The 22,127-nt window shown below is 39.5% G+C and overlaps 1 pseudogene; it reads left to right on the forward strand.

Moving 5' to 3' along the window:
* Positions 1-4,383: 4,383 nt before the first annotated feature.
* LOC129561112 (trace amine-associated receptor 6-like) lies at positions 4,384-18,843 on the forward strand (annotated as a pseudogene).
* Positions 18,844-22,127: the final 3,284 nt, after the last annotated feature.

A 22,127-nucleotide genomic window follows, 5' to 3' on the forward strand; every position in this document is an offset into this window, starting at 1 on the left:
AAACATTAAGATGGAGATGAATATCCCACTAAACATAAATAGGAAATTTTACAAAGGTATGGTTAGTTAATACATTAAAATGTCAAATGTACATATAACTTTAAAATTAATTAAAATCTTATACAGTTTTGTATCTCATATTTGACATTAGATCATTAATATCAGATTATAGTGTGAGAAGTTGAGTACTCTGCTGAAAGTTGAGCACTTTCGTAAACAACTAGGGAAAATATAATTTAGCATTCTCTTTTAGGGGAGAATAAAGATATTTATGTAAAATTTCAAATCACACATTTCACATGACTCTGTAGTTCTGTTTCTGGCAAGCAAGCATATGAAGAGAGTCAGGCAAGGAAGGAAATGTGACAAGGACATTCATTGTATATCTCTCAATTATTAATTACAATAAACTAGGATTCATAGGGCTTCCTTGGTGGCTCAGAGGTTAAAGCGTCTGCCTCCAATGCGGGAGACCCGGGTTCGATCCCTGGGTCGGGAAGATCCCCTGGAGAAGGAAATGGTAACCCACTCCAGTATTCTTGCCTGGAGAATCCCATGGACGGAGAAGCCTGGTAGGCTACAGTCCACGGGGTCGCAAAGAGTCGGACACGACTGAGCGACTGAACATATGGTGTAAATTAAATAAGTGATGCTCTACCTTTGAAATGAGATGTTATGAAACCATTAAAAAGCACAATTGACCATTAAAAATAGCAATTGACAAGGAAAGACAATCTCAGTACACTTTTTTGGCTAAAATCAAAAGAAAACAAAAGCAAAAAATCTGACCTAAATTATAAAGCAACGTATAATAAGCCCCCATATTACACTTTTACAAAATGTACATTTGTGTATAATAGACAGTGTCTGTCGGAGAAGGCAATGGCAAGCCACTCCAGTACTGTTGCCTAGAAAATCCCATGGATGGAGGAGCCTGGTAGGCTGCAGTCCGTGGGGTCGCTAAGGGTTGGACAGGACTGAGCGACTTCACTTTCACTTTTCACTTTCACTTTTCACTTTCACACATTGGAGAAGGAAATGGCAACCCACTCCAGTGTTCTTGCCTGGAGAATCCCAGGGATGGGGGAGCCTAGTGGGCTTCCGTCTATGGGGTCACACAAAGTAGGACACGACTGAAGTGACGCAGCAGCAGCAGCAGCAGACAGTGTCTGTGTATGGGTGGATTTACTTTGTAATTTATCTTTAAAATGTTAATGTTTGTGATAAAATAAATATATTAAAATTGATGTCTTAATGCACATCTCTATTTTTATCTAAGCATTGAAGTTAGTTTTATCTGTGTGCTTGCTTGTTTCTTTTATTTTGGTGGACTAACATTTGAACATAGATCTTTGGTATATTTTTGTCTTATCTAACGAAACTAAATTGCAGGTACAATGTATATTTTAGAAACGGCATCTTAAAGAGATTTAAGTATCTCAGGATTTATATCTTAATATTTTTAAAGCATTTTTAATGGTTTCTCTCAGTAGATCTTTAATGCTCCGACACTTCTTCTTTATATTAATTATGTGCTGTACTCAAGAGCGATGGAAGCTACCAAGAGTTATGTTTCCACTTATGCTTTATTTCTGCTCTTTAGGTCATTTTTGAAAAGTGATAAACATGCACAGTAGATGTGTTGAGTAGATGCACATGCCTTTGAGAGACGACATAACCTCCCAGCCTGGCTGGAAGGAGCCCTACCCTTCAGGGAAGGCGAAGATGCTGCCAAGTCAGCTCCTTAGAGGTGGGAAAACGCATTCCTCAGTAGACAGAGCTCAAGGAACACCCAGAGATACTGCAAGACTGAGCTCTCTGAACAGGGATGCCACTCTGAGGATAAAGGAGCAGACCCCTATATTTATTGAGATTTTTCTCTCGTACCTGGTGCAGTGTGAGGCTCTAAGTAGATTTAAGAGCACTGCAGAAAAATGTAAATCCTATCTGGCATCCCTGAGCAGGTGGAGTGAAGATCTGTATCTGTCACCACGGGTATTTCATGTCCTCTCCCCGGCTACCCTCTGACCTCTGCAGAAATCCAAACAGCTTGGCAAAATGAGGGGGTGTGCCCAGGTTGTGCGCAGGTCTCCTTGAGCGCATGCCACACTGCGTCTGCGCGACAGCCTTTCTCAGTCCTGCGGGTGTGTCCACCACCCATCTCCCAGTTTCAAGACACACCTCTCTCTGCCTGGGAAACCCCTGTTGTTTTTACCTTAAATATCTCCTCGATCCTCTCGACCTATATTTAAAGTTACCTTCTTGGTAAAATTACCTGTGAATACAGTTCCTTTGCTTCATTGTGGTGACCTCCACTAAACTATGTGTATCGGAGCCATCACCACATTGAGTTGTCATTACTTGTCCACATGTTAGCCTCTCACATAGAGGAGTAAAATAAAGTATAATGGATAAGCTCTAACTTATTAAAAAGTCCTATAAGGTGATAGGTGGTCCACCAGGAGGAAAGAAAGATTTGGAGTAAACTGAAACACTCATAGCTTGCTGGTGAGAGCATAAAATGGTCCAACTACCTTAGAAAATGTGTACTTCCTTACAGAGTTAAACATACACTTCCCACCCAATATGACAGCCCCAAGATGAACAGTCAAAATATTTATCATTTGGTATATGGATAAAATAACTGGAAGGCAGTTGAATTCAGGCAATGGAATTCCAGTTAGCGATAAGGAGGAATGAGCTGCAAATGTTCTCAGGCATGGGTGAAACTCACAGACACTGAGCAGAATAAAATAAGCCAGACACAGAAGAAGACAAACTGTGTGAGCCTTTTGACACAAGATATTTAGGCCACGGAAATTAATCCCTAGCCATAGAAGGGAGATCAGTGGCTCCCCAGGATAGGAGAAGGGAAATGTGGGGTGAGATTAAGTATAGAAGGGCCTGAGGAGAAATGCAGGGTGTTTCTTCCCTTCTTGGTTGTGATGGTGAATACAAGAGTGGACACATCTACCATGTCATCAGTCTGTACATACTAAAAATGTAAACTTTTCTAATATATTTTATGCCTCAATATTAAAAAGCTGATTTTTCTACATAAGTAGAAGTCACTAAGGGCGTCCCAGGTGGCACAGTGGTGAAGAATCTGCCTGCCAATGCAGGATAGGCAAGAGACATGGGTTTGATCCCTGGGTTGGGAAAATCCCCTGGAGTAGGAAATAGCAATCTACTCCAGTATTATTGCCTGTAAAATTTCATGGACAGAGAAGCCTGGTAGACTACAGTCCATGGGATTGCAAAGAGTTGAACACGACTGAGCAACTGCGCACACCACGTAGAAATCATTCATCAGAAAACGTTTTTTTTGAAACATAAGCTGATCTATTCTAGAACATGAAGAGGAAATGGAAATTTGTCAATGGTAAAATCTGGAGTATACGAATGCTCACATTCCAAAAGTTCTTTCAACAATTTATTTTTTAAAATATCTTCCATACAGTTCCTATTACAATAGAAAAAACATTAGCAGGAACAATGTTTTATTTGTGCTTGCACTTCCTGGTTGTTTCATGAGGCAAAAACTTTGTCCTCTACTCCTCTACTTATCCAAATCTGAATTAATAGTTAAACCTGAAGCATTCAACTGTTTAATATATGATTCGATTTTTTTCCTTAACACAAACTGACACTGGAAGAGAGAAAGGACTTATTTGAAAGAGTTTTAGTGACATTCAACACAGAAATCATAAACAAATGATTCTAACAAAAATGAAAAAGCAGTAACTAATAACAATAAATAAAATGACTTTCAATTTCTGCTCAAAGGTTTCAAAGGATAGGCACTATTATATTTCATGCAAAGGTCAAATGACATCAGGAAATTATAGGACATAAACTTAGTTTAGCATAAATATAATTGTTATTTAATTCTTTCTTTCTAAACACCTTGCACTTGTGGGGATTCAATCTTAAGAGTTTTGGGGATTGAAATTATGGAAATATGTTCCTGAGGGGAGAGAGTGTTTGGGGCATTATCACTGCTCTGATAAATTAGGAAAATAATGCTAACAAAATGTGGCATTTGGACATGCATCATGTAATAGTTTCTTGAAGACAAACTCTCCCCTGAAATGAAGAATGAGGTAATGCAGGAAGTTTTATTAAAACTTTAAATAAACAGCATTTTATGTAACAATGAAAATTAACTGCTTATTCATTTAGAAGTGAATCATTTTACAAGATGAGGATATGAATCACTTTCCAAACACGTAAGTAAAGATTTGCACTTACAAGGAAGCAAAGACAGAATGCACTGGCAACTACTGACATTGTATTTATCTTTTCTTTAAGGACATTTTGAAAACTGGAATGACATCCTGGGCCACAGAGGGTGACAGGTTTCCAGTATCAAATCAGAGAATCATGAGCACTGCGTCTCCTTCTGCTGCAGCTGTGCAGCTCTGCTACGAGCACTTGAACGGATCGTGTGTGAAAACCCCCTACTCACCAGGTCCCCACCTCATCCTGTACACAGTGTTCAGCTTTGGAGCTGTGCTGGCTGTATTTGGAAATCTGCTGGTGATGATTTCCATTATCTACTTCAAGCAGCTGCATTCTCCTACCAACTTCTTGATCGCCTCCCTGGCCTGTGCGGACTTCTTGGTGGGAGTGACTGTGATGCCCTTCAGCACAGTGAGGTCCGTGGAGAGCTGCTGGTACTTTGGGCAGCATTACTGTCGACTCCACTCTTGTTTTGAAAGCTCATTCTGTTATGCTTCCATCTACCACTGATGTGGCCCAGCCACTGAAATCAAATTATTGAAAGCAAGAAATGGAATATTTTCTGTCATATCAGTTAACAGAGGAGGTTATGATCATCAGCAATTGAAGCCACCATGGAGAGTGAACTGGTAACCTTGAGGGAACTCAAGAAGGAAAGAATACCTTCCATCGACAGCCACATAAATTTCTTATGTATCATAGTGCTTATAGTATTGCAGACGCTACACACACTTATTTTGTGGTTCTTGGGATCATCCCGTGGACAGAACATCCCTCTCTGTCAGACTTTGGTAGGTGAATTCAGGGCCAGAAAAATTCCCAGACCAAGAATATCACATTAGCCAGATTTTCTTGACCATCCAGTCATTGGCCCTCTGCGACAAATGTACAAAACACTAAAACTGAAGGTAACTTTGAGATGATCTATTCTGAACCATTACCTTTTACTTTTTAACAGAGAAACTCAAATTTTAATATTTTCATAATACACATATGCATAATAGACATAAGCTACACATATGAATGATATACAATTTGATGAGTTTTTACATTTGTCAGTTCAGTTCAGTTCAGTTCAGTCGCTCAGTCGTGTCGACACCTGCAAATTCATCACCAAAATCAAGACTAAACTTATTTATTGCTCCAAAAGTTTCTTCACATCTTTAGTAATGTCCTTCTTGTTCATCCCTACAAACTCAGCCCCTTTCTGTCCCCAGGTAGCCACTGATGAAATTCATGTTGCTGCTGCTGCTGCTAAGTCACTTCAGTCGTGTCTGACTCTGTGTGACCCCATAGATGGCAGCCCATCAGGCTCCCCCGTCCCTGGGATTCTCCAGGCATGTTACTCTACACTAATTTGTACTTTCTAGCATTTTATATGAGAAGACAATGGCAACCCACTCCAGTACTCTTGCCTGGAAACTTCCATGGACGGAGGAGCCTGGTAGGCTGCAGTCCATGGGGTCTCTAAGAGTCAGACATGACTGAGCAACTTCACTTTCACTTTTCACTTTCATGCATTGGAGGAGGAAATGGCAACCCACTCCAGCGTTCTTGCCTGGAGAACCCCAGGGACGGAGAAGCCTGGTGGGCTGCCATCTATGGGGTCACACAGAGTTGGACACGACTGAAGTGACTTAGCAGCAGCAGCAGCATTTTATATAAATGCAAGCATACATAATATATACTTATTTTTGTCTGAATTGTTTCACTGTGCTTAGTAATTTGGAGAATAAGCCATGTCAAAGGATGAATCAGTATCTAATTCCTTTATCTTTGTGAATTTGTGACTGACTGAGTAGTGTTGCACTGTGTGATTTGGCCACAATTTGTTTATTCTTCTTATTTGCTGATTGAGTTTGAACCATCATTTTTTAAATGCAGGCTGAAGTTTAAGTGACCTGAACAAGGCTAGATACCCAGAGTCTCATGAATTCGCAGAGTGGGGCTAGCCACCACCCAGGGACTGTCTGGCTGGATCGGGTCCTGCTGGAACAGCCCATTGGTCCAGTTTCATCCGCTCCTTCCTTAGGTCTCAGCGCAACCTCCTCTTGCTAAGAATTGCCCCACCTCTGCTTGCTTATTTGTGGCTTGCCTGCTTCTAATGATCCATGACCATCTATTTGTAGCTCTGTTTTATACTTATGCAAATTACATATTTGAATTATACAAGCATATATTATATTAACTATAATTCAGTTTAATAAAATATTTGTTATAATATATTGATATATTGTATAGTACATAGAAATGCATACTATATATACATATAATTAGAATTAATGTTCTTAATTCCAATCTAGCTTTAAAGAATCTTATAGGATTTCAATCATTATTTTAATTTTAACTAGAATGATGGTTCCGAAAATAAATTCTCTGGTAACTTAAAAAACATGACTCCATTGCCTTCTTAGACCTAGTGTACTGATGAGAATTTTGATCCCAGTATGATATTCACATCGTTTCCATAAACCTGTTCCCTCTGGTCTCTGTTCCCAGGAACTTTTGAGAACTTCTCTTCAGACTTGTCCATATTTAACACCTGTGTTTATTCTATTTTCCTTCTTTAAACTTTATAGGCACTTGCATGTCAAGTTTAGACCCTTTAGCTCAGAATAAAATGTCTCAAGCATTGTTTTATGATATTTTTTTGTCCTCATTCATTTTTTTTTAAAAAATATTTTGTTTATTTGGCTGCATCCAGTCTTAGCTGAGGCAGGCAGGATCTTTGTTCCGTCACATGGGATCTTTTATTGTAGTGCACAGAATCCAGAGCACACAGGGTCAGTAGTTAGGGCGTGCTGGCTTAATTGCTGTGCAGCACGTGGGATCTTAGTTTCCTGACCAGGGATCAAATTCATGTCCCCTGTATTGCAAGGCACATTCTTAACCACGGGATCACCTGGAAAGTTCCCTTGTTGTCATTCTTTATTTGCTTTTTCTGGGATTAAGAATCTCTGCCATGCTTTATTAGAAAGAACATTTCTTCACCTTAATGGTAAACTTTTATTGTGTATAGTGTGGGTTGTATTTTCTCTACCCTGCTTTTTCCATTAGTTTGCGCCAATGAGTTTTTATCTTTCAGAAATATTTCAGGGGCATTTCAATGGAATTTTAGGAGGAAGTAAACACTGTGATCAGTTATCAGGGCTTATCTTCAGAGGGCATGTGCCAGTTCAGCCAGTCCACTGTGAAAACGATGAAATGTATAAGTTCAGACCTGGCTAGCCTGAGCACAGGGAAGACAGGGATATTCTGTGACATTTAGGTTGTGTTTCAACCTGGAGTCATCCAAACTGAGTTATTATCACACACAATGACTAGACAGCTCTGAGATCTAATGTGAGCTGAGGAAGAAAGATATGTAGAGGACACTGGGAGTCTGTGGTTGGAGAAAATACAATGACATATAATTTCCCATTTCACTCAGTTTATTCCATAAGAGGTTAACACATATTTCTGAGAAATACCCATTAAACACAAATAGATTATGTAAAGAATCAAGTTCATAACTTGATTCATAAAGAATCAAGTGTGATTCAGTTTCACACTAGTAAAAATGCTTTAAATATTATTATTAAATATAATTAATGTGTGTGTACTTATTATGTGTTATCAATGCCAATTGCTGTTGATTCATAGTTCAATACTTCTACCCTGCTTTGTGTTTGGTTACATCTAGCCTCTAATCCAGAGAGACAAGAGTACAAAGCATTTTACTCTCACCCCTCCCATTAACAAGCTTCTGAGTTTGTGTGCTGGAAAAAAATCACAACTTTAACGCACCTTTCTCTTATTTTGTTTTAATGAAGAAAGTCTCACACTATCAGTCATTGGGGAGAGAGTTTATTGAATGGATTTTTATTTTAAGAATGCCTGAGAGTTTCAAAATCTGCAAATAGGGGCTGAAAACTTTGGATAATGCAAGATAACCAAAATTTGCCTCCAAATTCTGTCCTTGGTATTAGAAGGATAGAATGAGAAATATGATTACTGCCTCTGAGAAAGATTGTCTAATCTTATCTTTATTTGAGGCAGATCACTTTCTTAAGATGTATGAGCATAAAAGGAAGAGTCAGATGCTGCAAGAATTTTAGAGGGTTTAGAAAGAGCCTCCAATTTTTACCTCATCTCAGCACAAGGCTGCTGCTGCTGCTGCTGCTGCTAAGTTGCTTCAGTCGTGTCCAACTCTGTGTGACCCCATAGACGGCAGCCGACCAGGCTCCACCATCCCTGGGATTCTCCAGGCAAGAACACTGGAGTGGGTTGCCATTTCCTTCTAGTTGTTCTTAATTGACCAAACATGAGAGCAGCAAATAACCTAGGTTCCTCTAATAAGTTTTGAAGGTAGCAAAAAAGAAAATGTAGAAAAATGCAAGACGACTCTTTTCTTTTCATAGCAGATATTAGATATTGATTTTTCTATGTGGTTGATTTCTTGGACATATATGTCTATTGGAAGAAATTTTACTATTTCTAATATTTGGAATTGATCAGAGGATGCCCTGGTTTATTTTAAGGCTCTAAAAGTCTTACCTGATAAAATACCACCTTTGCTATTGAGAAGACTAATGGTTCCTGGAAACTTGGGTTTTAGAAACAATAAAATTGGTGAAAAAATCCAAGGAAACCACAAATGCTTGCCAAATAATAACTTTGCCAGCTAAGGACTTCACAAACAGAAGCAGCAGCTGCAGGGACAATTTTATGTTTTGGCAAAATTTCATAAAAGAGAAGTATGTTTATTTTCTGCTCAGTCATGAATGACTCTTTTTGACCCCATAGACTGTAACCTGCTAGGTTACTCTGTCCATGGAATTCTCCAGGCAAGAATACTGGAGTGGGTTGCCATTTCCTTCTCCAGGGGATCTTCCCGACCCAGAGATTGAACCTGGGTCTCCTGCATTGTAGGTGAATGGTTTACCATGCTTTGACATTAATACTATAGGAAACACATAATTTAAAAATAAATGGCAGTTCTATAAATTGAACAAAAGATATGAGACACACATCTCTTTGCTCTTATTTTTCTCCTTTTCCTCTGATTGATGAGGAGTTGACCGTAGATCAGCACTGATTCCCAGACTGACTTTTCAATATAACTGAATTAAGATTAAAAGACAACATTGAAATGAATAAATATTGAGAAATAACTTTACAAACATGTTTTCTTCTATGTAGCTTCTCTGCACCTTTTAGGAACCTGGTTGTCACCTGAGGACTTTGCTTTCCAGGAGCAGAGCAATGAGGGAGCATCCTCCATTTCCTCGTGGTGGCAGAGCGTTCACACTCCATCTTCCCTCAAACCCTCAAGATCATCAGATTGTACCAGTCTCGCCTCTCTCCAACACTGTCAACTGGCACAGGGTCCTTCTTCCTTCTTACTGTTAATACCCAGCACTCTGTCATTCTCTCCAGAACTACTCTCAAGATATATAGATCTTAAACATTTAAAGTGGGAACACATGCTAGTTAAGTACTATATCATGTGCTTTAGAAATAGTAACCCCAATAGTTGTCATAATAACCTTCTGTTGAAGGGAATATTATTATCCCCATTTCACAGCTGAAAAACCGAGGCCTCGGTCAGTTACAAAGTTGGGGAGAAGCTGGGTTCAACCCTAGGCAACTGGATCCAGTGTCCATGCCTTGTTAAAAACATAACTTTATTTATTTATATATTTTCAGCTCTGCTGGGTCTTCACTGCTGCGTGGGCTTTTCTCTAGTTGTAGCAAGCGGGGCTACTCTCTTGTGGTTCGAGGGCTTCTCATTGCGGTGTCTTCTGTTGTTAAGGAACATGGGCTTTAGATTCGGGAGCTTCAGTATTTGCATCGCAGGAGCTCAGTAGTCGTAGTTCCCACAATCTAGAGTATAGGCTCAATAGTTGTGTCACATGGGCTCAGTGGCTCCTAGGTTTGAGGGGTCTTCCTGGATCAGGAAACTGCGTCCCCTGCACTGGCAGGCAAATTCCTCACAATGAACAATCACTGAAAGACCCCAGAGTCCATGCTCTTGACCAAGTGCTAATCTGCCTAACAGTTTCTAGAAATTCTCTCCTTCTAGGATATCACCTCTAACCTGCCTCTGTCCTTATTTCAGTTCAGTTCAGTTCAGTCGCTCAGTCGTGTCCGACTCTCTGTGACCCCATGAATCACAGCACGCCAGGCCTCCCTGTCTATCACCAACTCCCGGAGTTCATTCAGACTCGTGTCCACAGAGTCGGTGATGCCATCCAGCCATCTCATTCTCTGTCATCCTCTTCTCCTCCCTCCCCCAACCTTTCCCAGCATCAGACTCTTTTCCAGTGGGTCAACTCGTTGCATGAGGTGGCCAAAGTATTGCAGTTTCAGCTTTAGCATCAGTCCTTCCAATGAACACCCAGGATTGATCTCCTTTAGAATGGACTGGTTGGATCTCCTTGCAGTCCAAGGGACTCTCAAGAGTCTTCTCCAGCACCACAGTTCAAAAGCATCAATTCTTTGGCGATCAGCTTTCTTTACAGTCCAACTCTCACATCCATACATGACCACAGGAAAAACCATAGCCTTGACTAGACGGACCTTTGTTGGCAAAGTAATGTCTCTGCTTTTTAATGTACTATCAAAGTTGGTCATAACTTTCCTTCCAAGGAGTAAGCGTCTTTTAATTTCATGGCTGCAATCAGCATCTGCAATGATTTTAGAGCCCCCAAAAATAAAGTCTGACACTGTTTTTCCATCTATTTCCCATGAAGTGATGGGACCAGATGCCATGATCTTTGTTTTCTGAATGTTGAGCTTCAAGCCAACCTTTTCACTCTCCTCTTTCACTTTCATCAAGAGGCTTTTGAGTTCCTCTTCACTTTCTGCCATAAGGGTAGTGTCATCTGCATATCTGAGGTTATTGATATTTCTCCCAGCAATCTTGATTCCAGCTTGTGCTTCTTCCAGCCCAGCGTTCCTCATGATGTACTCTGCATATAAGTTAAATAAGCAAGGTGACAATATACAACCTTGATGTACTCCTTGTCCTATTTGGAACCAGTCTGTTGTTCTTCAGTTCAGTTCAGTTCAGTTCAGGACTTGTCATTTACCAGCTACAATCTTTTATCTGAAACTCCCAGGACTTCTAGTAATCAAATTTTTTTTTTTCATTTAATAGGCACATCCATTAAATTTTGGAATAAACCAATGAAGTGTGTGAAGCATTTGTCATCAACACATTATTATTTCTACACCGATAATCAGATATTCAACACAATATTGATATATCCGCATGAATATTCAGATAGACTGGTTAAAAAATAAACATTAGAAATAGCCTTATGTCAGTGTTTGTCACCAAATTAATTAGACATAAACTTAGAATGTTATCGAATTTAGAATTTTAGAATGTGGACTTGTACTAAAACCTGAAATCCCTCCAGTTTAGGTATATCATCACCAACACCAGCCTTTCAGGCTCACTTGCTCTAGAATGTCAAATGCAGGTCACCTTTCACCTCTTGCTTGCTGGAATTCATTACTATTCTCCTCACCCACCTTAAATGTCAGCACCATCATTCTACTCAGTCCTTAGAAGTGAAGTTGTAAATTGGAAGTAAAGATCCCACACTTGTTTTATTATTTTTGTTAATGCTTATTGTACCAATTCTTGTATACTATACTAACCTGTACTATGTTATGTTATTGGTAACATAACATAGTAATTCAGTTTAAGCATAAGTTCAATCCTTTCCTACCTTACCTCGAGTCACACAACTCTTTACGGTGGGTATTATTACTCCCAAGTCAGAGCTGAGCAATCTGATGCCAGGAGAGTTCAGGTAAGTTTTTCAAGATCGCATATCCAAGGAATTTTCTGATTCAAAGTCTCTACAATCATTCTCTAGGGACACTGTCTTCCTAGCTTAAAAGATGGTTTCCCCTTATAGCTTATACCAAACACATGTATTGTAGTTCTTACTTTTTAGAAATGACAGAATAGAAATCAAACACAATGAGAGAAGAATTACAGAAGTTCTCTTCAAATAATAATGCAACTGATAATAAAGCTCTCCATAGTACAAGGAGCTGTACTCACTGGTCTCATTTCAAACAGTTTTCCACTCTAACTAAATTTCTCATCACCTCTCTGGCCTTGACTGACTTATTGGTGGAGGTGGTTCTGACATTCAGTATAGTGAGGAGAACGAAATGAGCACGGGGTTTGGACTGAACCTGAATTCCTCTTTCATCTCTGTCACTGAAATTAACTTGTCTAGTTTCAAAATAGTCTGGATATTGAATTTGGGGAGGATGTGCTTCCATGGGGGTAGGCTGCACATAGGAAATTTCTGTACCTTCTGTACAATTTAATTTTGAACCTGAAACTGAAGTGAAAGGGAAATTCACTCAGTCGTGTCAGACTCTTTGCAATCCTGTGGACTGTAGCCCGCCAGGCTCCTCTGTCCATGGAATTCTACAGACAAGAATACTGGTGTGAGTAGCTATTCCATTCTCCAGGGGATCTTCCCAACCCAGGGATCAAACTCAGGTCTCCCGCGTTGCAGGCAGATTCTTTACCATCTGAACCACCAGGGAAGCCCAAGAATACTAGAGTAAGCCTATCCCTTTTCCAAGAGATCTTCCTGACCCAGGGATAGAATCATGGTCTCCTGCATTGCAGGCAGGTTCTTTACCAGCTGAGCTACCAGGGAAGCCCCATGTTTTGAACCCATAACTCCTCTAAAATGTACTTTATTTTTAAAAAGAGTTAAATTATACCTACAATATAAGGTTGATGACTGCTAAATGGCTGACAATAGAAGCTCACATTGTTTACAATTTGCTTTCAAAGCTCTGAAATCTGGTTTTTTGAACAAAAGTATTGATTTTCATTCCTTGATTTTTTGCTAAAATTTATTCTTCACCAACCATTCTACCACTGAAATGGAAAGTATTCAGGAGAATGTTTTCTTTTCTAGGACTGCTGTAACAAATGACCACAATCTTGCTGGCTTTATTCTCTCACAGAAATGTATTCTCTCATAGTCCTATAGGCTAGAGGTCTGAAATCAAAGCCTCTGATTTTAGAGGTCTTGACAGAGTACTGACAGGGCCATGCTCCCCTCCCATGGCTCTGGGTAGAGTCATTCTCTGTCTCTTCCGGCTTCAAGCATTCCTTGGCTTGTAGCAGCATCATTCCAATCTCTGGCTCCTCTTCACAAGGCCATCTTCTCTCTTCTCTTTCTCAACTTCGTCTCTTATATAAGGGACACTGCTCTTGGATTTAGTGCACATCCATGTAGTATAGGATGATCTCATCTTATTAAACCCATGAAGGCATCTTTTCTAAGGAAGATCTGGCTCTGGGGGTTAGAACGTGGGCATATCCTTTGTGGGGGTGGGGTACAGCATCGAACCCACTACTGATGGGAATGTGAAGTCTTCTGTCTGTGAGAATCTCACAGCAGCAGTAGTCAGAGGATTTACACCCATTTCTCACATGGATGGAGAGACACTGCAATCTTCTCCCAGTGACAACATCCTGAGAAGAGAATGATCTTTTCTCTACCAGCACTGACAGTTGTAGAAGCTCAGAAAGGAGAGTGTGTCTAAATACCACGGTGTTTTTTATGCTTTCCTGTAATGTAATTAATCCTTCTCAAGTTGCTCACAATGTGTGTTTCATTTTCTGTTTGTTGGTATCCAGTTCAGATACAAAAATGATTCTTAACTGAAGAAAAAAAAAAAAGCCAAGGATTGATTCTCACTGCTTGTAACCTGTCATATCTTTGTAACAAAAATCCAGTAATGTGGCCACCATAGGACTGTGAATAGAGAAAAAGTTCAAGTCGAAGAAGAATAAAAGTCTTTGGCCAAATAAACATAATGATAATCTAACTTAATGTGAAGACTGTTTTGTAGAATAACTCTCTCTTAATAATCACTCTTGAAAACAACTTTCCAAGTTCACACCTTGCACTACAGGGATTCCATCAAGGATTTTTAATGTATTAATACTAATGCTCAGAACCTGTGGCTGTTGGCTTTTGCAGTTGCCTCTACCTGACTTTACTTCACTTATTTGCTGTTGCAAAGTGATAGCTTAATCTCTGAAGTGAACCGGACAAGGCCCTTAAGTGGCTAAGAGGACTTTGTAGATGTGGTTAAGGATTTTGAAATGGCAAAATTATTTTTAACTATCCAGGTGAGCTCAATGTAATCACAAGAGTCATTAAAAATTAAAAAGGGAGATGAAGGGAGAGTCAGAGTCAGAGATTTGAAGATGCTATCCTGTTTGGAGAAAGGGACTACAAGCTAAGGAATGCAGGTGACCTCTACAGGCAATGCCAGTTAGTCGTGTCCAACTCTTTTTGACCCCAGGGACTGGACTGTAACTCACCAGGTTCCTCTATCCATGGAATGCTCAAGGCAAGAATACTAGAGTGGGTTGCCATTCCCTTCTCCAGTGGATCTTCTTGACCCAGGGATCGAACCCAGGCTTCCTGCATTGCAGGGAGATTCTTTACCATCTGGGCCACCATGGAAGCTCCTCAATTGACCTCTAGAAGTCAGGAAGGACAAGAGACAGATTCTCCTGTAGAACTTCCAGTTGGATGACAGCACTGTCAATGCCTGGTTTTAGTCCAATGAGACCCATTAAATTTCTAGCCTCTGAAACTAGAAGATAATAAATTTGTGTTGCTGTTAACCACTAAATTTGTGGTGTTATAGCAACAGTAGGAATCTAGTACAATGCCCAAATCCTGAGTCAGGCACTCCTTGTAGGTTTGCAGACATTTCCTACTAGGCTGGTGTTTATCTAACAAGTGAACCCAAGTTCCATTACCCTATCAGCAGCACTCAGAAACTTTGCTTTCTTAATTATTGGTAGTTCATGGCCCCTTGGCTTTAAGAAAACTCTATTTTTACTCCCTTGACTCTAGTCTCCCAGGGCCTAAATCTGTGCTTGTTTGCGTCCCTGCTTGGCAGTAAAACTTCTCCGATCAGAACTCTGTCTTTGGTCTCATATTCCTCATTAGCTATTTTAGCATCCCCAAACAAAATAAACATGAATCAAATCAAAACAGAATCTAAATAGCAACATGGCATTCTCTGAACTTATGTTTCCCAATAGAAATTTATGTCTCCTTTCCTCTTTATAATTAACATGAAAATATCAGCCATTGCTCATGGTTTCCTTGTCTTCCCTACTCATTCCCATTAATTCTCAATCTGCTGCAATTTGGAGTCTATCTCCAGTATTCCACCAGAAGAGGTAGAATCATGTTCATCAGTGATCCAGTTTTTAATGACAGCAAACAATTCTCAGTTTTTATTTAACCTGACCCATCACTAACCTTTGAAACTCCTGGTATTCTCTCCTTCATGAACCACTCATCCCATAGGAGTCTGTGGGACCACTTTTTCATCTTTCCCATCTGTATTTGTTTGTAGGCATAACTTTGAAGTTGGTGCACATCCAGTTCCTTCTATTTTCACTATATACCTTCTAAACTGGTCAACAAATGTTTATTGAGTATCAGATATATATCCTAGAATTTATGGCAGGTGTATAGCAGGCAGTCACATTTACTTCTTAAAACATGAGTATGCTGAAGAATTTCATGTGCTCATATCAGGCAAAGTTTCTTTTCTGAGCTAAAAATTTACAGACTAAACTACTCACTAAAGAACCTCAGTTTTATGTCCCTCTGACCAAGCCCAACTTAACCCATCATCTTTCCCCCTAGTGTACTCTTTCTCCTACTCTTTCTTGCTGGCAAGTTAAAAGCCTGGAACCATCCTTGATTCTTGCTTCCATTATGCACCCCAAACCTCTCCATCCTCTGTCTTTAAATTCTGTATGTTATATTATCAAAAAAGGGGGAGGCAAGGTTACTAAATAAGAGTGGGAAGAAATCAAGTTATATTTGAGAATTGAAAGAAAAAAAATGATAGTACTCCACAGAAGAATTTGGTAGGTGATTAATTGAATAATTGTTTTTGATGGGAAGGATTCTCATCCACCTGATCCCCAACCCCTGGCTCTTTGGGCCCAGTTCAGCCTCTCCTTCCTTACCCAGACTTATTAGCACTGCCACTCCTGCCTCCACTTTATCTGAGGGCTGGATATGATTCAGGGAAGGCTGTGGTCAAGTGTGCACTGAGCTGTCTCAGGGCAAGCATGGGAAGTGTCATCCCATCTCAGGGTGGTAGGGCACAGCATGTTGCTTAAGAGATTCAGGGAGTCCAAACCCCTCCTTCCCCAGTTCAGGTACTGTGTGAGTCCTGATGTGGAGGCTGCCATCTCAGGGGGTTGTCTATCTGCCTTTGGTTGAGGTGGCAGGCCCAGGAGAAGGGCAGATACCTGACTCAGCTTCCTCACTCCAACCTGAGCCTGGACTATTATTTCAGTGGTTGGTGGGAGGAGGAGCCTGGTAGTGGTTGGATCACTGAGTCACAGGGCAGGGTCTCCAGGCACCTTTGAGGACCTGCACTTGCCCTGCTAATATCTCCATGTCCTAGAGAGAGGCATTCCATAGCAAAAATCAAACATCTTGGCAGGTGAGAGAAACTGCAGAGAAGGGGAAAAGCTTGATACTTTGAGGGCACTGTTTTTCATATTTTTGAATAAAGATCTCCACATTTTTATTTTGCCCAACCCTGCAAATTATGCAACCAGTCTTATAAATAGTGAATAGGTAACATTATTGTCAAATATAGGATAAGGCTATTTCAGAACAGTTGAATTAAAAGAAATTTCTCTGTTGTGAAAATTGTAAGGATTTTGATAAGGTAACAAGGCTCAGAGAAATGTGTTCTGTAGAACTTTTTAATTATAATGATCTAAAGTAAATTTCCTTTCATGAGTCATACCTTGCACTAGAGGGGTTGCTTGTGAGGAATTTATCATGGGCAAAGTTTATTGGCTGTCTTCTTAAAGCATCCTGTGTGTTAACTTCTCAGATGTGAATGTGAAAGTCTATCAATATGTGACTTTTTAAATATGCAATTGTTGCATGTGATTATCCTTTATAAGGGGGCTTCCCAGGTGGCTCAGTGGTAAAGAATCTGCCTGCCAATGCTGGAGATGAAGGAGACATGAGTTCATTCCCTGGGTTGGGAAGGTCCCCTGAAGTAGGAAATTGCAACTCAATCCAGTGCTTTTGCCTGAAAAATGCCAGCGGTCAGAGGAGCCTGGTGGGCTACAGGACATGGGGTCATTAAGAGCTGACACAATTGAGTGACTGAGCAACTAAGCATACACACATATCCTTTGTAAGGAAAAAATTCACAGATATAAAGAACCAAGTAGTTAAATTAAATTTCTTCAATTATTAGGCAATGTGTTTTCTGGACTGATGAAAAATCATAGTAGATTAGCTTAGAGTTAACTATCTAGGAGATTTAGATATAGTTAGATTTAGATATAGTTATAGAAATATTATGTAAACATAGAAAGAATGTACTTCTGAGTTTTAAAAATTCTTTTAGTTTCTTTTCATAACAAAGTGGGAAAAGGATGAAATATGAGACAGTTTTTAAAAGTAGTACTCAAGTATGCAGTTTTATTTTATTTATTTTTCAGAATTGAAGACCATTTTTCTGAAAAGCAGAAACAAAGCAAGCATCTAACTGCAGAACCATGGCCAGCGATCTTTCCCAACCTGATACCGTGCAGCTCTGCTATGAGAATGTGAACAGATCTTGTGTTAAATCTTCCTACTCACCTGCATCTCGGGTGATTCTGTACACAGTGTTTGGCTTTGGGTCTTTATTGGCTGTCTTTGGAAACTTCTTGGTGATGATTTCAGTTCTTCACTTCAACCAGTTTCTTGATTGCCTCTCTGGCCTGTGCGGACTTTCTGGTGGGAGTGACCATGGTGCCCTTCAGCATGGTCAGGGCCGTGGAGAGCTGCTGGTACTTTGGAGCCAGACTTTGTGCCCTTCACAGCTCCTGTGATGGGGCGTTTTGTTTCTCTTCTCTCTTCTACCTGTCCTTCATCTCCATCGACAGGTACGTTGCTGTTACTGACCCCCTGGTCTATCCCACCAAGTTCACGGTGTCTGTGTCAGGGGTATGTGTCAGCATCTCCTGGGTCCTGCCCATTGTGTGCAGCAGAGCTGTGTTCTACACAGGTGTCAGTGACGATGGGATGGAGGAATTAGGAAGTATTCTCAACTGTATATAGGTTTTGATAAGTGTTTTGTTATTTTTTATACCTACCATTGTTATGATAATTCTTTATGGCAAGATTTTTTAAATAGCTAAACAACAAGCTCTAAAAATTGAAAATACTGGTAGCAAAGCAGAACTGGCAGCAAAGCAGAGAGTTACAAATCCAGAATGGCCAAGAGAGACAGAAAAGCAGCTAAAACCCTGGGGGTCACAGTAGTAACATTTATGATTTCATGGTTACCATATGCAACTGATATATTAATTGATGCCTTTATGGGTTTCATAACCCCTGCCTATATTTATGAGATTTGCTGTTGGGGTTCCTATTATAACTCAGCCATGAACACTTTGATTTATGCTTTATTTTACCCTTGGTTTAGGAAGCCTTGAAAGCTATTTTAAGTGGGGGACTTTTTAAGGATAGTTCATCAACCACTAGCTTATTTTCAGAGTAAATGAAAGCACTAAGTTGAAAAATTTAGGACTATTTTTAAAATTAGGACTTTATGATGAAATTAGATACAAAAAATGAATAAAGCCTTTCAAAATTGGGGAAATATATATATTTTTCAAATTAGCCAGGAGCAAAGTTACAGACAGGTGGATTCATCATATAATAAAGATACTTATTGCACTAAATAATAAAGGCATGGCCTTGAGGAGGGCCTGGCAGCCCACTCCAGTATTCTTGCCTGGAGAATTCCATGGACAGAGGGCCTGGGGGGCTACAGTTCATAGGCTCAGAAAGAGTTGGACACAACTGAAGCGATTTAACAAAGCAATAAATGATAAAGTGGTTTACTTGTATCATCTGTCTTGATGCTCTGTACACATCCTTACTATATGCACTTGTTATAGCCTATGTACATGTGTACTATATGTACTATATATCCATTTCTGTGAATCCTGAATCTGACTTTTCATTCTCAAATCTGTAATCATTTTCTCATTTAGGCTCAACTTTTATTTATCTTTCAATAGTCCTTCTTTCTCAGTCTTTTGTAATATTATTTCATTTTCTACGGCTGTCATAGCAAATTATCACAGGTGGGGTGGCTCAATCAACAGAAATTATTTCTCCCACTTAGAAATGTAGAGGTTAGAATTCCAAGATATCAATGTGTCAGCAAGAGTTCGTTTGCTCAGAAGACCCCTCTCCTTGGATTGCAGATGGCTGTCTTCTCTCTGTGTCCTCTCACGGTTCTTGCTACATGTGAGTCTGTGTCCTAATCTACTCTTCCAAAAATATCAGTCACATAGGATTAAAAAGTCATTTTAGCTTAATTAACTCTTTAAAGCTCTTGTCTCCAAATATAGTTATATTACAAAATACTGAGAGTTAGGACTTCAACATATGAATTGGGGGTGAGAGGACCTGATTCAGCCCATATCAGACAGTTCAGGAGTTCAGGCTTGAGGCTATTATCTAAGGGTCTGTTTATTTACTGCTCTCCTGTGATTTTATCTCCTCTGTATCTTCCTGGAGCTTTTGGAACAGCAGGTAAGCCTCTCCTGCTTAACGGCTGGGAAGAATCTTAAAATGTTCACTTGTAGTATTGTGGAAACAGTGATTCTGCTTTGGAATCAGGTATTAGTTACAGACATTATGAAGAAGTAGAAACTGTGGAAAAAATTTACCAAAAAACTGATATAATGATTGTTAGCTAATATAAAATCTGCATATGAAAAAATTATCTATTATCACTAGCAGGGACAATTTCTGCATCAATTTCTCTCACTTGAAAATAATGTGTAATTCACATTCTCATTTTTTTCTCAGCGGTTTCCTCACCTAAGTGTAGTCTGTATTTACTTCTCCAGGATGTTGTAGGATCAAAAATTCTTTGCTTTTGCTGCAAAAAACCCTAATATTAGAAAAAGCATAAACAATGTATAAATCTCTGACCCACGTCTCCTGTGTCTCCTGTATTGCAGGCAGATTCTTTATCTGCTGAGCCATTGCAGAAGTCCAGTGTGTTTTGTATAATGAAACCATTGTAGTATAAGTAGTGGTATGTAGGTCTTTTTCTTTTGGATTTTTCTGTCTTGTCATTCATTTGAAGCAATTTTTTCTCATTGGTTTTCACTGAGTCTTTTCATTGTTTTCAAACAAATACTGAACATTAATTACATACAAGTAAGTACCTGTGCAAGGATAGTTAAGGATTTAAAAAATGTATTTTATCCAGTAGTTTCCTCAAGGAAAATAATTTTGTAGGTAGTATGGGCAATTCATTTTAAAATATATTTTTTGAGACTCAGAAGAATATCACAGATCTAACTCCTGTGAGCAGAGGATGAGTTGCCATTGCAAGGCTGGCACGTGGTATTTGGTCATTTCTATAACATTGTCTTCTCACCCACATATGGTCCCATGGCCTGCGGGTTTAAAAGTTGTTAAAGCAACCTTATTTTTCAGTAGAAAGGCCTTTTGAGGAATCCCCAAGCATGTTTGGATTTGTGTAGGCAAATGGAAGAGTAGATCAGTTTGGGACTGTAGGATTAATTTCCATAAATGGAAGACTGGGCTTGGAAAATGAGGAAGACAAGTAGAGCAGTGGCATGATAAAAATAAGTACATTTTCATGTTATCACTTACTATCCTCAATACATCAGATTAACTACAGCAGATTTTATAAAAGGACATCTTCCTATTTTTAGAGCATAGAGAACATAGAAAAAAATTAAGTGAAAGAGTCGGATAATAGTTCCATTCAATAAATGTCACACAGAATTACACTGTTACTAAATTAAATTATAGATAGTCAGACCAAAGGAAAGTGAAAGATTTTTAAAAATATTTCCTATGGGTAGGAAAAATATTCTATTGTTCTGTATGATACCAAAATCTCTAGTACAATTCTGAATATGAAATATCTTTTGAGCATGTAGTGAGTATGTGGGACTCAACAAGAGAAAAAGAAAACAAGAGAGCAGATCCTTTCATTCACTTCAGGATAGCAGTAGCAGTGCTAGTCGCTCAGTCGTGTCTGACTCTCTGCGACCCCACAAACTATAGCCCGCCAGGCTCCTCTGTCCATGGGATTCTCCAGGCAAGAACACTGGAGTGGATTGCCATTCCCTTCAGAGCATCTTCCTGACCCGGGGATCAAACCCAGGTCTCCTGCATTGTAGGCAGATTCTTTACCATCTGAGCTACAGAGAGGATCACTTCAGGATAGTCTTTCCTAAGCATGACTACCCAGGTTGGCTGATCAAGGCTTTCTAGTTACACAAGCATGTAGTGCTTTTGTTGGTACCATATTATAACCTCCTTAGCCTTAGATGACTGAATTAGAGTTGGCAAAATGATTCCAGGAAAACTCATTAGTAGGTAGGAATGAATCTATCATATTATTACTCAAGAGGAAAATAACAAAGACACCAGATCATGTTAATACTAAGTATGAGAATGAAGCTCTTTGATCTTGCCTGAGTTCTGTTAAAAGTTTTGATTGCTCATTGTTTCCTTCTTTAAAATGATAACAATATATCTATCACTGAAATTCAGCACACACTGAGAGATGAAAATTTAGAAGCAATCTCTTTGGAATCCAGTAAAAGACAAAATGGTCCAGTATTATCACATTTTATAAACATTGTTTCATTGCTGTTGTTCAGTCGCTAAGTCATTTCCAACTCTTTGTGACCCCCATGGAGAGCGGTACACCAGGCTTCCCTGTCCCTCACTATCTCCCTGAGTTTTCTCAAACTCTTATCCATTGAGTTGGTGGTGTTA

The sequence above is a fragment of the Moschus berezovskii genome, chromosome 10 (genome assembly GCF_049115385.1).
Source record: "Moschus berezovskii isolate FMDL1 chromosome 10, NW_MosBer_1.0, whole genome shotgun sequence".
Classification (NCBI taxonomy): Eukaryota; Metazoa; Chordata; class Mammalia; order Artiodactyla; family Moschidae; genus Moschus; species Moschus berezovskii.